This window comes from Pongo pygmaeus, chromosome 16, assembly GCF_028885625.2.
Source record: "Pongo pygmaeus isolate AG05252 chromosome 16, NHGRI_mPonPyg2-v2.0_pri, whole genome shotgun sequence".
NCBI lineage: Eukaryota > Metazoa > Chordata > Mammalia > Primates > Hominidae > Pongo > Pongo pygmaeus.
In genome coordinates, this window is record NC_072389.2 from 16,977,523 (window position 1) to 16,997,624 (window position 20,102).

A 20,102-nucleotide genomic window follows, 5' to 3' on the forward strand; every position below is an offset into this window, starting at 1 on the left:
ATTTGTAGTCCTTTGAGGTCTATGGTGAAAAACGAAATATCTTCACATAAAAACTAGACAGAAGGTTTCTGAGAAACTGCTCCACAATGTGGGCATTCATCTCACAGAGGTAAACGTTTCTTTTCATTTAGCAGATGGGAAACTCTTTTCTTTTAGAATCTGCAAAGGGGTATTTGTGAGCAGTTTGAGGCCTATGGTGAAAAAGGAAATATCATCACATAAAAACTTGACAGAAGTTTCTGAGAAACTTCCTGGCTGCATGTGCATTTATCTCACAGAATTGAACCATTCTTTTGATTGCGCAGTTTGGAAACAGTCTTTTTGTACAATCTGCAAAGGGATATTTCTGAGCTGTTTGAGGCCTATGGCGAAAAAGAAATATCTTCCTATAAAAACTAGACAGAAGCATTCTTAGAAACTACTTTGTGATGTGTCCATTCATCTCACAGTGTTGAAACTTTCTTTGATTGAGCAGTTTGGTAACAGTATTTTTGTAGCATCTGCAAAGGTATATTTGTGGTCCCTTTATTGCCTATGGTGAAATAGGAAATATCTTCACATAAAAACGAAACAGTAGCTTTCTGAGAAACTTCTCTGTGATGTATGCTTTCATTTCACAGAGTTGAACATTTCCTTCGATTGAGCAGATTGGAAACAGTCTTTTTGTACAACCTGCAAATGGATATTTAGAGTGTTTTGAGGCCTATGGTGAAAAAGGAAATATCTTCACATAAAAATTAGACGGAAGCATTCTGAGAAACTTCTTTGTGACATTTGCATTCATCTCACACAGTTGAACATTTCTTTGATTGAAGATTTGGAAACAGTCTTTTTGTAAAATCTACAAAGGGATAATTGTGACCCCTTTGAGACATATGGTGAAGTAGGAAATATCTTCATGTAAAAACTGCACAGAAACATTCTGAGAAACTTTTTTGTGATGGGTGCATTCATCTCACAGAGTTCAAGCTTTGTTTTGCTAGAGCAGTTTGGAAACAGTCCTTTGTAGAATCCCCAGAGGGATAATTCTGAGCCCATTGAGGCCTTTGGTGATATAGGAAATATCTTCACATAAAAGCTAGACAGAAGCTTTCTGAGAAACTTCTTTAAATGAGTGCTTTCATACTCAAAGAGTTGAGCATTTCTTTTGACTGAGCAGTTTGGAAACACTCTTTTTGCACAATCTGAAAATGGATAATTGGAGAACTTTGAGGCCTGTGGTGAAAAAGGAAATATCTGCACATAAAAAATAAACCGAAGCTTTCTGAGAAACTACTTTGTAATGCATGCATTCATCTCACAGTGTTGAAACTTTCTTTAGATTGAGCAGTTTGTAAACGTCTTTTTGTAGAATTTGCAAATGGATATTTGTAGTGCTTTGAGTCCTATGGTGAAAAAGGAAATATCTTCACAAAAAAACTAGAAAGAAACATTCTGAGAAACTTCTTTGTGATGTGTGCCTTTATCTCACACAGTTGAACCTTTCTTTTCATTGAGCAGTTAGGAAACAGACTTTTTGTAGAATCTGGAAATGCACATTCAGAGTGCTTTGTGGCCTATGGTGAAAAAGGAAATATCTTCAGATAAACACTAAACAGAAGCTTTCTGGGAAACTCCTTTGTGATGCATGCATTCATATCACAGAGCTGAACCTTTCTTTTGATTTAGCAATTTGTAAACAGTCTTTTGGTAGAATCTGCAAACGGATACTTGGAGCAGTTTGAGGCCTATGGTGAAAAAGGAAATATCTTCAAAAAAAACTAGAAAGATACATTCTGAGAAACTTATTTGTGATGTGTGCTTTCACCTCACAGAGTTGAGCTTTTCTTTTCATTGAGCAATTTGGAAACAGTCTTTTTGTAGAATCTGCAAATGGATATTTGGAGCACTTTGAGGCCTATGGTGAAAAAGGAAATATCTCACATAAACACTAGATAGAAATATTCTGAGAAACTTCTTTCTGTTGTGTCCATTCATCTCACAGAGTTCAACCTTTCTTTGGATTGAGCAGTTTGGAAACAATTTTTTTGTAGAATCTGCAAAAAATATTTTTGAGCCCTTTATGGCCCATGGTGAAACAGGAATTATCCTCACAGAAAAACTAGACAGAAGCTTTCTGACAAACTTCTTTGTGATGTGTGCTTTCAACTCACAGAGTTGTAACTTTCTTTTGATTGAGCAGTTTGGAAACAGTCTTTTTGTGGAATCTGAAAATGGATATTTGGAGCACTTTGAGGCCTATGGTGAAAAGGGAAATACCTTCACATAAAAACTAGACAGAAGCATTCTGAGAAATATCTCTGTGATGTCTGCATTCATCTCATAGAGGTGAACATTTCTTTGACTAAGCAGTTTGGAAACAGTCCTTTTGTAGAATCTGCAAAGGGATATTTCTGAGCCCATTGAAGCCTAGGGTGAAAAAGAAATATCTTCACATAAAAACTAGACAGAAGCATTCAGGTAAACTTTTTTGTGATGTGTCCATTCATCTCACAGATTTGAAACTTTCTTTGGATTGAGTAGTTTGGGAACAGTCTTTTTGTAGAATCTGCAAAAAATATTTGTTTGCCCTATATGGCCCATGATGAAATAGGAAATATCTTCACATAAAAACTAGACATAAGCTTTCTGAGAAAATTCTTTGTGATGTGTGCTTTCACGTCATGAGTTGAACCTTTCTTTTGATTGAGCAGTTTGAAAACACTCTTTTTGTAGAATCTGCAAATGGGTATTTGAAATGCTTTGAGGCCTATGGTGAAAAAAAAAATATCTTCACATAAAAACTAGACAGATGCATTCTGAGAAACTTCTTTGTGATGTGTGCATTCATCTCACACAGTTGAATATTTCTTTGGATTCAGCAGTTTTCTAAACAGTCCTTTTGTAGAATCTGCAAAGAGATATTTCTGAGCTCATTGAGGCCTATGGTGAAAAGGGAAATATTTTCAAATAAAAAGAAAACAGAAGCTTTCTGAGAAACTTCTTTTTGATGTGTGTATTCATCTCACAGTGTTGAAACTTTCTTTTGATTGAGCAGTTTGGAAACAGTCTTTTTGTAAAATCTGCAAAGGAATATTTCTGAGCCATTTGAAGCCTAAGGTGAAAAAAAAATCTTCACATAAAAACTAGACAGAAGCATTCTGAGAAACTTCTTTCTGATGTGTGCATTCATCTCACAGAGTTGAAACTTTCTTTTGTTTGAGGAGTTTGGAAACAGTCTTTTTTTAGAATATTCAAATGGATATTTGTGAGCCCTTCACAGCGTATGATGAAATAGGAAATACCTTCACATAAAAATTAGACAGAATCTTTCTGAGAAAATGCTTTGCAATGTATGCTTTCATCTCACAAAGTTGAACTTTTCTTTTGATTGAGCGGTTTCAAAACAGTCTTTTTGTAGAATCCACAAATGGATATTTGTAGTGCTTTTAGGCCTATGGTGAAAAAGGAAATATCTTCACAAAAACACTAAAATTAAACTTTCTGAGAACCTTCTTTGTGATGCCTGGATTCATATCACAGAGCAGAACCTTTCTTTTGATTGAGTAGATTGGAAACAGTCTTTTTGTACAATCTGCAAATGGATATTTCTGAGCCATTTGATGCCTGTGGTGAAAAAGAATTATCTTCACATAAAAACTAGACAGACTCATTCTGAGAAACTTCTTCTTGATGTGTGCATTCATCTCACAGAGTTGAACCTTTCTTTTCATGGAGCAGTTTGGAAACAGTCTTTTTGTAGTATCTGCAAAGGGATATTTGTGAATGGTTTAAGGACTATGGTGAAAAAGGAAATATCTTCACATAAAAACTAGACAGAAGCATTCTGAGAAACTTCTTTTTAATGTGTGCATTCATCTCACAGAGATGAATCTTTCTTTTCATTGAGCAGTACGGAAACAGTCTTTTTGTTCAATCTGCAAAGGGATATTTCTGAGCAGTTTGAGGCCTATGGTGAAAAAGTAATATCTTCACATAAAAACTAGACAGAAGCATTGTGAGAAAATTCTTTTTTAATGTGTGCATTCAGCTCACAGAGTTGAAACTTTCATTTCATTGAGCAGTTCAGAAACACGCTTTTTGTAGAATCTGAAAGGGATAATTGTGAGTCCATTGAGGCCTATGGTGAAATAGGAAATGTCCTTACATAAAAACTAGACAGAAGCTTTCTGAGAAACTTCTTTGTGATGTGTGCTTTCATCTTACTGAGTTGAACCTTTATTTTGATAGAGCAGCTTGGAAACAGTCTTTTTGTGGAATCTGCAAATGGATGTTTGGAGTGCACTGAGGCCTGTGGTGAAAAAGTAAATACCTTCACATTAAATAAAACTAGACAGAAGCATTCTGAGAAACTTCTTTGTGATGCATGCATTCACCTCACGTTGTTGAGCCTATCTTTTGATATAGCAGATTGGAAACAGTCCTTTTGTTGTATCTGCAGAGGCATATTTGTGAATGGTTTGAGACCTATGGTGAAAAAGGAAATACCTTCACATAAAAACTAGACATAAGCATTCTGGGAAACTTTTCTGTGATGTGTGCATTCAACTCACAGAGGTGAACCTTTCTTTAGATGGAGCAGTTTGGAAACTGTCCTTTTTTAGAATCTGCAAAGGGATATTTCTGAGCCCATTGAGGCCTAGGATGAAAAAAACTGGATAGATGCATTCTTATAAAAACTGGATACATGCATTCTGAGAAACTTCTTTGGGATGTGTCCATTCATCTCACAGAGTTGAACATTTCTTTGGATTGAGCAGTTTGGAAACAGTCTTTTTGAAGAATCTGCAAAAGATATTTGTGAGCCCTTTATGGCCTACGGTGAAATAGGAAATATCTTCACATAAAAATTAGACAGAAGCTTTCTGAGAAACTACTTTGTGATGTGTGCTTTCATCTCACAGATTTGAACCTTTCTTTTGAATGAGCAGTTTGGGAACACTCTTTTTGTAGAGTCTGTAAATGGATATTTGGATTACTTTGAGGCCCATGGTGAAAAAGGAAATATCTTCATACAAAAACCAGACAGGAGCATTCTGAGAAACTTCTTTGTGATGGGTTTATTCATCTCACAAAGTTGAACATTTCTTTGGATGCAGCAGTTTAGAAACAGTCTTTTTGTAGTATCTGCAGAGGGATATTCATGAGAGGTTTATAGCCTATGGTTAAAAAGGATATATCTTCACAAGAAAACTCGACAGATCCATTGTGAGAAACTTCTTTGAGATGTATGCATTCAACTCACAGATTTGAAACTTTCTTTATGTTGAGCAGTTTTCTAAACAGTCCTTTTGTAGAATCAGCAAAGGGATATTTCTGAGCCCATTGAGGCCTATGGTGAAAAAGGATATATCTTCACATGAATGCTAAACAGAAGCTTTCTGAGAAACTTCTTTGTGATGTGTGCATTCATCTCACAGTGTTGAAACTTTCTTTTGGTTGAGCAGTTTGGAAACAGTCTTTTTGTACAAGCTGCAAAGGGATATTTCTGAGCCATTTGAGGCCTATGGTGAAAAAGAAATATCTTCACATAAAAACTAGACAAAAACATTCTGAGAAACTCCTTTGTGATGTGTGCATTCATCACACATATTTGAACCTCTGTTTTGATTGAGCAGTTTGGAATCAGTCTTTTTTTAGAATATGCAAAAGGATATTTGTGAGCCCTTTCAGGCCTATGGTGAAATAGGGAATATCTTCAAATAAAAACTGGACGGAAGCTTTCTGAGAAACTTATTTGTGATGTGTGCCTTCATCTCACAGAGTTGAAATTTTCTTTTGATTGAGCAGGCTGGAAACAGTCTTTTTGTAGAATCTGCAAATGGATATTTCCAGCGTTTTATGTCTATGATGAATGGGAAATATTTTCACATAAAAACTAGACAGAAGCATTCTGAGAAACTTCTTTGTGATGTGTGCATTCATGTAACAGCGTTGAAACTTTCCTTGGATGGAGCAGTTTGGAAAGAGTCCTTTTGTAGAATCTGCAAAGAGATATTTGTGAGCCCATTGAGGCCTATGGTGAAGTAGGAAATGTCTTCACCTGAAAACTAGACAGAAGCTTTCTGAAAATCTTCTTTGTTCTGTGTGCTTTCATCTCAAAGAGTTGAACCTCGCTTTTGATTGAGCAGTTTGGAAACACTCTTTTTGTGGCATCTGAAAACAGATATTTGGAGTGCTTTGAGGCCTATGGTGAAAAAGGAAATATCTGCACATAAAAACTAGACAGAAACTTCTGAAAAACTTCCTTGTGATGCGTGCTTTCATCTCAGATTTGGACCTTCCTTTTCATTGAGCAGTTTGGCAACAAGTCATTTTCTACAGTCTCCAAAGGGATATTTGTGAGCAGTTTGAAGCCTATGGTGAGAAAGTAAATATTTCACATAATATCTAGACAGAAGAATTTTGAGAAAACTCTTTGTGATGTTTGCATTCATCTCACTGAGTTGAAACTTTCTGTTCATTTAGCAGTGTGGAAACATGCTTTTTGTGCAATCTGCAAAGGAATATTTGTTTGCGGTTTGAGACCTATGGTGAAAAAGAAATATCTTCATATAAAAACAAGACAGAAGCATTCTGAGAAACTAATTTTTTATCTGTGCATTCATTTCACAGAATTGAACCTTTCCTTTGAAGAAGCAGTTCGGAAACAGTTTTTTGTAGAATCTGAAAAGGGATATTTGTGATCCCTTTGAGGCCTAAGGTGAAATAGGAAATATCTTCACATAAAAACTAGACAGAAACTTTATGAGAAAGTTTATGAGAAACTTCTTTGTGACGTGGGCTTTCATCTCAAATATTTGAACCTTTATTTTGATTGAGCAGTTTGGAAAGACTCTTTTTCTAGTATCTGCAGAGGGCTATTAATGAGCGGACTGAGGCCTATAGTGAAAAAGGAAATGGCTTCTCAAGAAAACTAGACAGAAGCATTCTTAGGGACTTCTATGTAATGTGTGCATTCATCTCACCAAGTTAAATCTTTCTTTTGATTGAGCTGTTTGGAAACACTCTTTTTTGTAGCATCTGCAAGGGTATACTTCTGAGCCCTTTGAGGTCTATTTTGAAATATGAAATATCTTCATATAAAAACCAGACAGAGGTTTCTAAGAAACTTCTTTGTGATGTGTGCTTTCACTTCAAAGAGTTGAACCTTTCTTTTGATTGAGCAGATTGGAAACACTCTTTTTGTAGAATATGCAAGTGGATATTTTGAATGCTTTGAGGCCCATGGTGAAAAAGGAAATATCTTCACATAAAAACTAAACAGCAATTTTCTGAGAAACTTCTTTAGGATGTGTGCATTCATCTCACACATTTGAACCGTTCTTTTGATTGAGCAATTTGGAAACAGTCTTTTTGTAGAATCTGCAAATGGATATTTGGAGTGCTTTGAGGCCTATGGTGAAAAAGGAAACTTCTTCACATAAAACTAGACAAAAGCATTCTGAGAAACTTCTTTGCAATGTGTGCTTTCATCTCACTGAGTTTAACCTTTCTTTTCATTGAGCAGTTTGGAAACAGTCTTTTTGTAGAATCTGCAAAGGGATATTTGTGAGCAGTTTGAGGCCTATGGTGAAAAAGGAAATACCTTCACACAAAAAGCAGACAGAAGCTTTTTGAGAAACTTCTCTGTGATGTTTGCATTCATCTCCCAGAGTTGAATGTTCCTTTTCATTGAGCTGTTTGGAAACAGTCTTTTTGCACAATCCATAAAGGGATATTTCTGAGTGGTTTGAGGCCTATGGTGAAAAAGAAATATCTTCACATAAAAATCAGACAGAAGCATTCCGGGAAACTTCTTTGTGATGTGTGCATTCATCCCACAGAGTTGAAATTTTCATTTCATTCAGTAGTTCAGAAAGAGTCTTTCCATAGACTCTGCAAAGGGATATTTCTGAGCCCTTTGAGGCCCATTGTGAAATAGGAAATATCTTCACATAAAAACTAGACAGAAGATTTTTGAGAAACTTCTTTGTGATGCATGCTTTCATCTCACAGAGTTGAACTTTTTTTTTGATTGAGCAGTTTGGAAACAGTCCTTTTGTGGAATCTGCAAAGGGATATTTCTGAGCCCTTTGAGTCCTATAGTGAAATAGAAAATATCTTCACATAATAACTAGACAGGAGCATTCTGGGAAACTTCTTTGTGATGTGTGCTTTCATTTCACATAGTTGAACGTTTCCTTTGATTGAGCAGTTTGGAAACACTGTTTGTAGGATTGGTAAATGGATATTTGGAGTGCTTTGAAGCATAAGGTGAAAAAGGAAGTATCTGTACCTAAAAACTAGACAGAAACTTTCTGAGAAACTTCTTTGTGATGCATGCTTTCATCTCACAGATTTGAACATTCCTTTTCATTGAGCAGTTTGGGAACAAGTCATTGTATAGAATCTGCAAAGGTATATTTGTGAGCGGTTTGATGCCTATGCTGAAAAACTAAATATTCACATAAAAACCAGACAGAAGCTTTTTGAGATAACTTTTTGTGATGTTTGCATTCATCTCAAAGAGTTGAACCTTTCTGTTCATTGAGGAGTTTGGAAACATTCTTTTTGTGCAATGTGCAAAGGAATATTTCTGAGTGGTTTCAGGCCTGTGGTGAAAAAGAAATATCTTCACATAAAAACTAGACAGAAGCATTCTGAGAAACTTCTTTTTTATCTGTGCATTCCCCTCACAAAGTTGATTCTTTCTTTTCATTGAGTAGTTTGGAAACAGTCTTCTTGTAGAATCTGCAAAGGGATATTTGTGATCTGCTTTAGGCCTATGGAGAAATAGGAAATATCTTCACATAAATACTAGATAGAATCTTTCTGAGAAACTTCTTTGTGATGTGTGCTTTCATCCTACACAGTTGAACCTTTCTTTTGATTGATCACTTTGGAAACAGTCTTTCTGAAGAGTCTACAAATGGATATTTGGAGAGCTTTGAGGCCTAAGGTCATAAAGGAAATATATTCACATAAAAACTAGACAGAAGCATTTTAAGAAACTTCTTTGTGATGGGAGCTTTCATTTCAGAGAGTTGAATCTTTCTTTTGATTGATTGAGCAGTTTGGAAACAGTCCTTTCGTAAAATCTGCAAAAGGATATTTCTGAGCCATTTGAGGTATACGGTGAAAATGAAATATCTGTATATAAAATCTAGACAGAAGCATTCTGAAAAACTTCTTTGTGATGTGTCCATTCATGTCAGAGAGTTGAACCTTTCTTTTGATTGAGCAGTTTGGAAACAGTAGTTTTGAAGAATCTGCAAAGAGATATTTGTGAGCTCTTTATGGCCTGTGGTAAAATACGAAATATCTCCACATAAAAACTAGACAGAAGATTTCTGAGAAACTTCTTTGTGACGTGTGAATTCATGTCACAGAATTCAACCTTTCTTTCGATTGAGCAGTTTGAAAACAGTCTTTTGTAGAAGCTGCAAAGGGAAATTTCTTAGCCTTTTGTGGCTTATGGTGAAAAAGAAATATCTTCACATAAAAACTAGACAGAAGCTTTCTGAGAATCTTCTTTGTGATGTGTCCATTCATCTCACAGAGTTAAACCTTTCTTTTGATTTAGCAGTTTGGAAAATGACTTTTTTTAGGATCTGCAAATGGATATTTGTGAGCCCTTTATGGCCTATGTTGAAATCCGAAATATCTTCACATAAAAACTGGACAGAAGCTTTCTGAGAAACTTCTTTGTGATGTGCACTTTCCCCTCACAGAGTTGAACCTTTCTTTTGATTGAGCAGTTTGGAAACAATCTTTTTGTTGAATCCGCAAATGAATATTTGGAGCGTTTTGAGGCCTATAGTGAAAAAGGAAATATCTTCACATAAAAACTAGACAGTAGCTTTTTGAGAAAACTATTTGTGACATTTCCATTCATCTCTAACAGTTGACCATTTCTTTTCATTGAGCAGTTTGGAAACAGTCTTTTTGTACAAACTGCAAAGGGATATTTCTGAGTGGTTTGAGGCCAATGGTGAAAAATAAATATCTTCACATGAAAACTAGACAGAAGGATTTTGATAAACTTCTTTGTGATGTATACATTCATCTCACAAATTTGAACGTTTCTTTTGATTTAGCAATTAGGAGAAAGTCTCTTGGAAGTATAAGAGGAGTTATATTTGTGAACAGTTTAAGGCCTATGGTGCAAAAGGAAATATCTTCATATAAAAAGTAGACAGAAGCTTTTTGAGAGACTTCTTTGTGATGTGTACTTTCACCTCACAGTTTCACCTTTCTTTTGATTGAGCAGTTTGGAAACATTCTTTTTGTAGAATCTGCAAATGGATATTTGGAGAAATTTGAGTCCTATGGTGAAAAAGGAAATATGTTCACATAAAAACTAGACAGAAGAATTCTGAGAAACTTCTTTGTGATGAGTCCATTCATCTCACAGAGTTGAAACTTTCTTTGATGGACCAGTTTGGAAATAGTCTTTTTGTAATATCTACAGAGGGATATTTTTGAGTGGTTTAAAGACTATAGTGAAAAAGGAAATATCTTCACATAATAACTAGACAGAAACATTTTGAGAAACTTCTTTGTGATGTGTGCATTCATCTCACAATGTTGAGCATTTCTTTTGGTTTAGCAATTTGGAGAAAGTCTCTTGGAAGTATAAGCGGAGTTATATTTGTGAGCAGTTTAAGGCCTATGGTGCAAAAGGAAATACCTTCATATAAAAAGTAGACAGAGGCTTTCTGAGAAACTTCTTTGAGATGTGTGCTTTCATCTCACAGAGTTGTGCCTTTCTTTTGATTGAACAGTTTGGAAACATTCTTTTTGTAGAATCTGCAAATGGATATTTGGATAAATTTGAGTCCTATGGTGAAAAAGGAAATATGTTCACATAAAAACTAGACAGAAGAATTCTGAGAAACTTCTTTGTGACGAGTCCATTCATCTCACAGAGCTGAAACTGTCTTTGATGGACCAGTTTGGAAATAGTCTTTTTGTAGTATCTGCAGAGGGATATTTTTGAGCGGTTTAAAGACTATGGTGAAAAAGGAAATATCTTCACATAATAACTAGACAGAAGTATTATGAGAAACTTCTTTGTGATGTGTGCATTCATCTCACAATGTTGAACGTTTCTTTTGATTGAGCAGTTTGGAAACAGAACTTTTGTAGAATCTGCAAAGGGATATTTGTGAGCCCGTTGAGGCTTATGGCAAAATAAGAATTATCTTGAGATAAAAACTAGACAGAAGATTTCTAAGAAACTTCTTTGTGATGTGTGCTTTCATTTCAAAGAGTTGAAAATTCCTTTTGATTGAGCAGTTTGGAAACAGTCTTTTTGTATAATCTGCAAATGAATATTTGGAGTGCTTTGTGGCCTAAGGTGAAAATGGAAATATCGTCACATAAAAACTAGACAGAAGGATTCTGAGAAACTTTTTTGTGATGTATGCATTCATCTCAGGGAGGTGAACTTTTCTTTTGATGGAACAGTTTGGAAACAGTCTTTTTATAGAATCTGCAGAAGGATATTTGTGAGCGGTTTAAGGCCTATGGTGAAAAAGGAAATATCTTCACATAAAAACTAGACAGAAGCTTTCTGAGAAACCTATTTGGATGTGTGCATTCATCTCACAGTGTTGAAACTTTATTTTGTTTGAGCAGTTTAGAAACAGTCTTTTTCTGCAATCTGCAGGGATATATTTCTGAGCCATTTGAGGTCTATGGTGAAAAAGAAATATCTTCACATTTAAACCAGACAGAAGCATTCTGAGGAACTTGTTTGTGATGTCTCCATTCATCTGACAGAGTTGAACGTTTCTTTTAGTTGAGCAGTTCAGAAACCATATTTTTTCAGAATCTGCAAAGAGATATTTGTGAGCCATTTGAAGCCTATAGTGAAATAGTAAATATCTTCACATAAAAACGAGACAGAAGAATTCTGAGAAACTTCATTGTGATGTGTGCATTCCTCTCACACAATTTAATCTTTCTTTTGATTGAGCAGTTTGGAAGTGGTTCTTTTTTAGAATCTGCAAAGAGATATTTCTTAGCCCTTTGAGGCCTATGGTGAAACGGGAAATATCTTCACATGAAAACTAGACAGAAGCTTTCTGAGAAACGTCTTTGAGATGTGTGCTTTCATCTCACAGAGTTAAACTTTTCTTTTGATTGAGCAGTTTGGAAACACTCTTTTTGTGAAATCTGTAAATGGATATTAGGAGCACTTTGAGGCCAGTGGTGACAAAGGAAATATCTTCACATAAAAACTAAACGGAAGTTTTCAGAGAAACTACTTTTAGATATGTCCATTAACCTAACAGAGTTGAAACTTTCTTTTTATTAAGCAATTTGGATGCAGTCTTTTTGTAGAATCTGCAAAAAAAATATTTGTGAACCCTTTTTTCCTATGGTGTAATAGGAATTATCTTCACATATGAACTAGACAGAAGCATTCTGAGAAAGTTCTTTGTGATGTGTGTATTCATCTCACAGATTTGAAACTTTCTTCAGATTGAGCAGTTTGGAAACAGTCCTTTTGTAGAATCTGCAAAGGGATATTTCTGAGCCCATTGAGTACTACGGTGAAATATGAAATATCTTCACATATAAACTAGACAGAAACTTTCTAAGAAACTTCTTTGTGATGTGTGCTTTCATCTCACAGAATTGAAACTTTCCTTTGATTGAGGAGTTCAGAAACACTCTTTTTCTAGAATCTGCAAGTGAATATTTGGAGCGTTTTGATGTCCATGGTGAAAAACGAAATATCTTCACATATAAACTAAACAGAAGCTTTCTGAGAAACTTCCGTGTGGTGTGTGCATTCATCTCACAGAGTTGAACGTTTCTTTTGGTTGAGCACTTTGGAAACAGTCTTTTTGTAGAACCTTCAAAAGGATATTTGTGAGCCCTTTATGGCCTCAGATGAAATGGAAATATCTTCAGTTACAAACTAGAGAGAAGCTGTCTGAGTAACTTCTTTGTGATGTGTGCTTTCATCTCAGAGGGATAAAAATTTGTTTTGATTGATCAGTTTGGAAACAGTCTTTTTGTAGAATCTGCAAATGGATATTTGGATCGCTTTGAGGCCTATGTTGAGAAAGGAAATATCTTCACATAAAAACAAGACAGAAGATTTCTGAAAAACTTCTTTGTGATGTGTGCATTCATCTCACAGAGTTGAACCTGTCTTTTGATTGAGCTGTTTGGAAACATCTCTTTGCAGAATCTGCAAAGGTATATTTGTGAGCAGTTTGAGGCCTAAGGTGAAAAAGGTAATATCCGCAAATAAAATCTAGACAGAAGCTTTCTGTGAAACTTCTTTGTGATGTGTGCATTCATCTCACAGAGTTGAACCTTTGTTTTGATTGAGTAGTTTGGGAGCTGTCTTTTTGTATAATCTGCAAAGTGATATTTGTTAACAATTTGAGGTTTATGGTGAAAAAGGAAACATCTTAATAAAAAACCTAGACAGAAATTTTCTGAGAAACTACTTTGTGATGTGTGCATTCATCTCAAACAGTTGAAGCTTCCTTTTGATTGATCATTTTGGAAGCATTCTTTTTGTAGAATCTGCATAGGGATATTTGTGAACCCTTTGAGGCCTATGGTGAAAAAAGAAATATCTTCATACAAAAACTAGACAGAAGCATTCTGAGAAACTTCGTCGTGTTATGTGCTTTCATCTCACCGATTTGAACCTTTCTTTGCATTGAGCAGTTTGAAAACAGTCTTTATGTAGAATCTGCACGGGGACATTTGTGAGCGATTTGAGGCCTATGGTGAAAAAGGAAATAGCCACAAATAATATCTAGACAGAAGCTCTCTGAGAAACTTCTTTGTGATGTGTGAATTCATCTCACAGAGTTGAATTTTCCTTTTGATTGAGTAGTTTGGAAGCAGTCTTTTTGTAGAATCTGCATAGGGATATTTGTGAGCCCATTGAGGCCTATGTTGAAAAAGAAATTATCTTCACATAAAAACTAGACAGAAGCATTTTGAGAAACTTCTATGTGATGTGTGTGTTCATCTCACAGAGTTGAACCTCTCTTTTGATTGAGTAGTTTGGAAATAGTCTTTTTTAGAAACTGCAAGGAATATTTGTGAGCAGTTTGAAACCTATGGTCAAAAAGGAATTATATACAAATAAAATCTAAACAGAAGCTTTCTGAGAAACTTCTTTGTGATGTGTGCATTCATCTCACACAGTTGACCTTTTGTTTTGATTGAGCAGTTTTTAAATAGTCTTTTTGTACAATCTGCAAAGAGATATCTGTGAATGCTTTCAGGCTTATGGTGGAAAAGGATATATCTTCACCTAAACCTATAAAGAAGCTTTCTGAGAAACTTCTTTAGGATGTGTGCCTTCATCTCACAGAGTTGAACATTTTTTTTGATTCACCAGTTCAAAAACAGTCTTTTTGTAGAATCTGTAAGGAGACATTTTTGAGCTCTTTGAAGTCTATAGTGAAAAAGGAAATATCTTTACATTAAAACTATACAGAAGCTTTCTGAGAAACTTCTCTGAGATGTGTGCATTCATCTCACAGAGTTGAACCTTTGTTTTGATTGAGCAGTTTGGGAACAGTCTTTTTGTATAATCTGTAAAGGGATATTTGAAGGCGTTTTGAGGCATATGGTGAAAAAGGAAATACCTTTACATAAAAAGTAGACAGAAGCTTTCTGAGAAACTTCCTTGTGATGTGTGCATTCATCTCACAGAGTTGAAACTTTCTTTTGACTTATCAGGTTAGAAACAGTCTTTTTGTAGAATATGCAGAGGGATATTTATGAGCGGTTTGAGGTCTGCAGTGAAAAAGGAAATATCTTCACATAAAACCTAGAGAGAAGCGTTCTGAGAAACTTCTTCATGATGTGTGCATTCATCTCAGAGAGTTGAACCTTTCTTTTCATTGAGCAGTTTGGAAACCATCTTTTTGTAGAATCTGCAAAGTGATATGTTTCAGTGGTTTGAGTCCTATGGTGAAAAATGAAATATTGAAAAATAAAATGTAGACAGCACCTTTCTGAAAAACTTCTTTTTGATGTGTGCATGCATCTCACAGGGTTGAAACTTTCTTTTGATTGAGCAGTTTGGAAACAGTCTTTTCGTAGAACCTGCAAAGTGATATTTGTGAATGCTTTGAGGCTTATGGTAAAAAAGGAAATATCTTCACATAAAAACTAGACTCATGTTTTCTGGGAAACTTCTTTGTGATGGGTGTATGCATCTCAAAGGGTTGAATCTTTCTTTTGATTGAGCAGTTTGGAAACAGTCTTTTTGGAGAATCTGCAAAGGGATGTTTTTGAGCAGTTTGAGGCATGTGGTGAAAAAGGAAGCATCTTCATATAAAAACTAGACAGAAATATTCTGAGAAACCACTTTGTGATGTGTGCATTCATCTCACAGAGTTGAATTTTCTTTCACTGAGTAGTTTGGAAACAGTCTTTTTCTAGAATATGCAAAGGGATATTTCTGAGTTTTTTGAGGCCTATAGTGAAAAAGGAAATATCCACAAATAAAATCTAGACAGAAGCCTTCTGAGAAAATTCTTTGTGATGTGTGCATTCATCACACAGAGTTGAACTTTTTTTTGATTGAGCAGTTTGGAAACAGTCTTTTCGTAGAATCTGCAAAGGAAAATTTGTGAACACTTTGAGGCTTGTGGTGAAAAAGAAGTATCTTCACATAAAAACCAGACAGAAACGTTGCGAGAAACTTCTTTGTAATGTGTGCAGTCATCTCTCACAGCTGAACTTTCATTTGATTGAGCAGTTTGGAAACAGTCCTTTTGTAGAATCTGTGAAGGGATATTTATGAGCAGTTTGAGGCCTATGGTGAAAAAAGGAGTATTGACAAACAAGAACTAGATAGAAACTTTCTGAGAAACTTCTCTGTGACGTGTGCATTCATCTCACAGAGTAGAAAGCTTTCTTTGATTGAGCAGTTTGGAAACAATCTTTTTGTAGAATCTGCAAAGGGACGTATGTAGGCGGTTTCAGGTCTATGGTGAAAATGGAAATATCTTCACATAAAAACTAGACAGAAGCTTTCTGAGAAAATTCTTTGTGATGTGCTCATTTATCTCACAGATTTGAAGTGTTCTTTTCATTGACCAGTTTGGATAGATTCTTTTTGTAGAATCTGCTTTGTGATATTTGTGAGCCCTTTGAAGCCTATGGTGAAAAAAGAAATATCTTCACACAAAAACTAAACAGAAGCTTTCTGAGATATTTCATTGTGATGTGTGCATTCATCCCAAAGAGTTGAAACTGTCTTTGGATTAAGCAGTTTTGAAACAGTCCTTTTGTAGAATGTACAAAGGGATATTTAGGATCCTTTTTGGCCTATGGTGAAAAAGGAAATGTCTTCACATAAAAACTAGACAGAAGCATTCTATGAAACTTCTTTTTGATGTGTGCATTCCTCTCACAGCTTTGAACCTTTCTTTAGATAGAGCAGGTTGGAAAATATTTTTGTAGAATCTGCAAAGTGATAATTTGAATGCTTTCAGACACGTTGAAAAAGGAAATACCTTCAAATAAAAACTGGACAGAAGCTTTCCGAGAAACTTCTTGTGATGTGGGCATTCATTTCAAAGAGTTGAAGCTTTGTTTTGGTTGAGCAGTTTGGGAAGAGTATTTTTGTAAATTCTGTAAAGGGACACTTGTGAGCACTTTGAGGCCTATATTGAAAAAAGAAACATTGTAAAATAAAAACTAGACAGAAGCTTTCTGAGAAACTTCTTTGTGATGTGTACATTCACCTCACAGATTTGAACCTTGCTTTTGATTGAATAGTTTGGAAACAGTCTTTTTGTAGAATCTGCAAAGGGTAATTTATGAGTGGTTTGAGGCCTATGGTGAAAAAGTGAGTATAACAAATAAAAACTAGACAGAAGCTTTCTGAGAAACTTCTCTGTAATGTGCGTATTCATCTCACAGGGTGGAAACTTTCTTTGAGCTGTTTGGAAACAGTCTTTTTGTAGAATCTGCAAAAGGATATATACAGGCGGTTTGAGGTCTATGGTGAAAACGGAAACATCTTCACATAAAAACTAACTGCGCAATGGGAGGAAACTTTTACTTCTGTGTGATGAATGCACATGTCAGAAAGGAGCTACTCAGAAAATTACTTTCTACTTTTTATGTGAAGATATTTCCTTTTTCACCATATGCCTCAATGTGCTCCCAGATATCCCTTTGCAGATTCTATGAAAAGACTGTTTCCAAACTGCTCAACAAACTGTTCAATGCTGTGAGACGAATGTCTACATCACAAAGAAGTTTCTCAGAAAATCTCCTTCTTGTTTTTATGTGAAGATATTCCCTTTTTGAACATAGGCCTCAATGCACTCCCAAATATACCTTTGCAGAATCTACAAAAAGACTTTCCAAACTGCTCAATCAAAAGAAAGTTTCAACTCTGTTAGATGAATGCACACATCAGAAAGTGGTTTCTCAGCAAGCTTCTCACTAGTTTTTATATGAAGATAGTTCCTTCTTCAATGTGGGTCTCAAAGCACTAAAAAATATCCCTTTGTAGATTCTAGAATAACAGAGTTTACAAACTGCTCAATGAAAAGAAACGTTTACCTCTGTGAGATGAATACACATGTCTTAAAGCAGCTTCTCAGAATGCTTCTTTCTAGTTTTTATGTGAAGATATTTCTTTTTTCACCATAGGCCTCAAAGCACTCCTAAATATCCCTTTGCAGATTGTACAAAAAGACTGTTTCCAAACTGCTCAATCTGAAGAATATTTCAACTCTGTGAGATGAATGCACACATCATGAAGAAGTTTCTCAGAAAGTTTCTTTATATTTTTTCTGTGAAGATATTTCCTTTTTCACCATAGGCCTCACCTCAAAGCCCTCACAAATATCCCTTTGCAGATTCTACAAAAAGACTGTTTCCAAACCGCTCAATAAAAAGAATTATTGAACACTGTGAGATGAATGCACACATCTCAAAGATGTTTCTCAGAATCCTTCAGTCTAGTTTTTATGTGAATACATTGCCTTTTTCAACATAGGCCTCAAAGCACTCCAAATATCCATTTGCAGATTCCACAAAAAGACTGTTTCCAAACTGCTCAACCAAAACAAAGGTTTAATTCTGTGTGATGAATGTACACATCACAAATAAGTTTCTCAGAATGCTTCTGTCTAGATTTTAGGTGAAGATACTTGCTTTTCACCATAGGCCTCAAAGTGCTCACAAATATCCCTTTACAGATTCTACAAAATACTTTTTTCCAAATTGCTCAATCAAAAGAAAGTTTCAACTCTGTGAGAAGTATGCACACCACAAAGAGGTTTCTCAGAAAGCTTCTCTCTAGTTTTTATGTGAAGATATTTCCTTTTTCACCATAGGCCTCAAAAGGTTCACAAATATCCCTTTGCAGATTCTACAAAAAGACTCTTTACACACTGCTCAATCAAAAGAATGTTTCAACTCTGTGAATGAATGCTCACATTGCCAGGATGTTTTTCAGAAAGCTTCTTTGTAGTTTTTATGTGAAGATATTTCCTTTTTCACCATATGCTTCAAAGGGCTGATAAATATCCCTTTGCAGATTTTACAAGAAAATAGTTTCAAATCTTCTTAATGAAAAGAAACAGAAACATCTGGCAGATGAATGCACATATCACAAAGCAGTTTCTCAGAAGCATTCTGTCTAGTTTTCATGTGAAGGTATTTCCTTTTCCATCACTGGATGCAAAGCACTCAAAATTGTCCCTTTGCAGATTCTACAAAAAGTCTGTTTCCACACTGCTCATCAAAAGAAAGTTTCAACTCTGTGAAATGAATACACATGTCAAAAAGAAGTTTCTCAAAAAGCTTCTATTAAGTTTTTATGTGAATGTTTCCTTTTTCACCATAAGCCTCAAAGCCCTCACAAATATCTGTTTGCAGATTCTGCAAAAAGACTGTTTCCAAACTACTAAATAAAAATAATTATTGAATTTTGTGAGATGAATTCACACACCTCAAAGAAGTTTCTCAGAAACCTTCAGTCTAGTTTTTATGTGAATATATTTCTTTTTTCACCATAGGCCTCAAAGTGCTCCTAATAGCCATTTGTAGGTTCTACAAAAAGACTGTTTCCAAACGGCTCAAAGGAAAGAAAGTTTCAACTCTGTGAGATGAATGCACACATCACTAAGAAGTTTCGCAGGAGGCTTCTGTCTCATTTTTATATGAAGACATTTTCTTTTTCACCATGAGCCTCCATCTTCTCACAAATATCCCTTAGCAGATTTTACAAGAACAGAATTTCCAGACTGATCAAAGAAAACAAACGTTTTTCTCTGTGAGATGAATGCACACATCAAAAAACTGTTTCTCAGAAACCTTCTTTATACTTTTTATGTGATGATATTTCTTCTTTCTCCCTAGGACTCTATGTACTCAAAAATATCCCTTTGCAGATTCTACAAAAAGATTGTTTCCAAACTGCTCAATCAAAAAATAGTTCATCTCTGTGAGATGAATGCATACATCACAAAGAAGTTTATCAGAAACCTTCTTTATAGTTTTTATGTGAAGGTATTACCTTTTTCACCATAGGCCTCAATGTGCTCTGCAATATCCCTTTGCAGATTCTGCAAAAAGACTGCTTCCCAATTGCTCAATCAAATAAATTTTTGAACTCTGTGAGATGGATGCACACATCACAAAGAGGTTTCTCAGAAATCTTCTGTTCATTTTTTATGTGAAGATATTTCCTTTTTCACCATAGCACTCAAAGTCCAGAAAATATCTGTTGCAGATTCTACAAAAAGGCGGTTTCCATACTGCTCAATCAAAAGAATGGTTCAACTCTGTGAGATGATTGCACACATCACAAAGAAGCCACTAAGAAAGCTTCTGTCTAGTTTTTATGTGAAGATATTTCCTTTTTCACCATAGGCCTCAAAGCACTCAGAATTATCCCTTTGCAGATTGTACAAGAACAGAGTTTCCAGACTAACCAGAGAAAATAAACGTTTACCTCTGTGAGATCAACGCACACATCACAAAGCTGTTTCTAAGAAACCTTCTTTATACCTTTTATATGAATATATTTCCTTTTTCACCATTGACCTCAAAGCGCTCATAAACATCCCTTTGCAGATTCCACAAACAGACCATTTCCA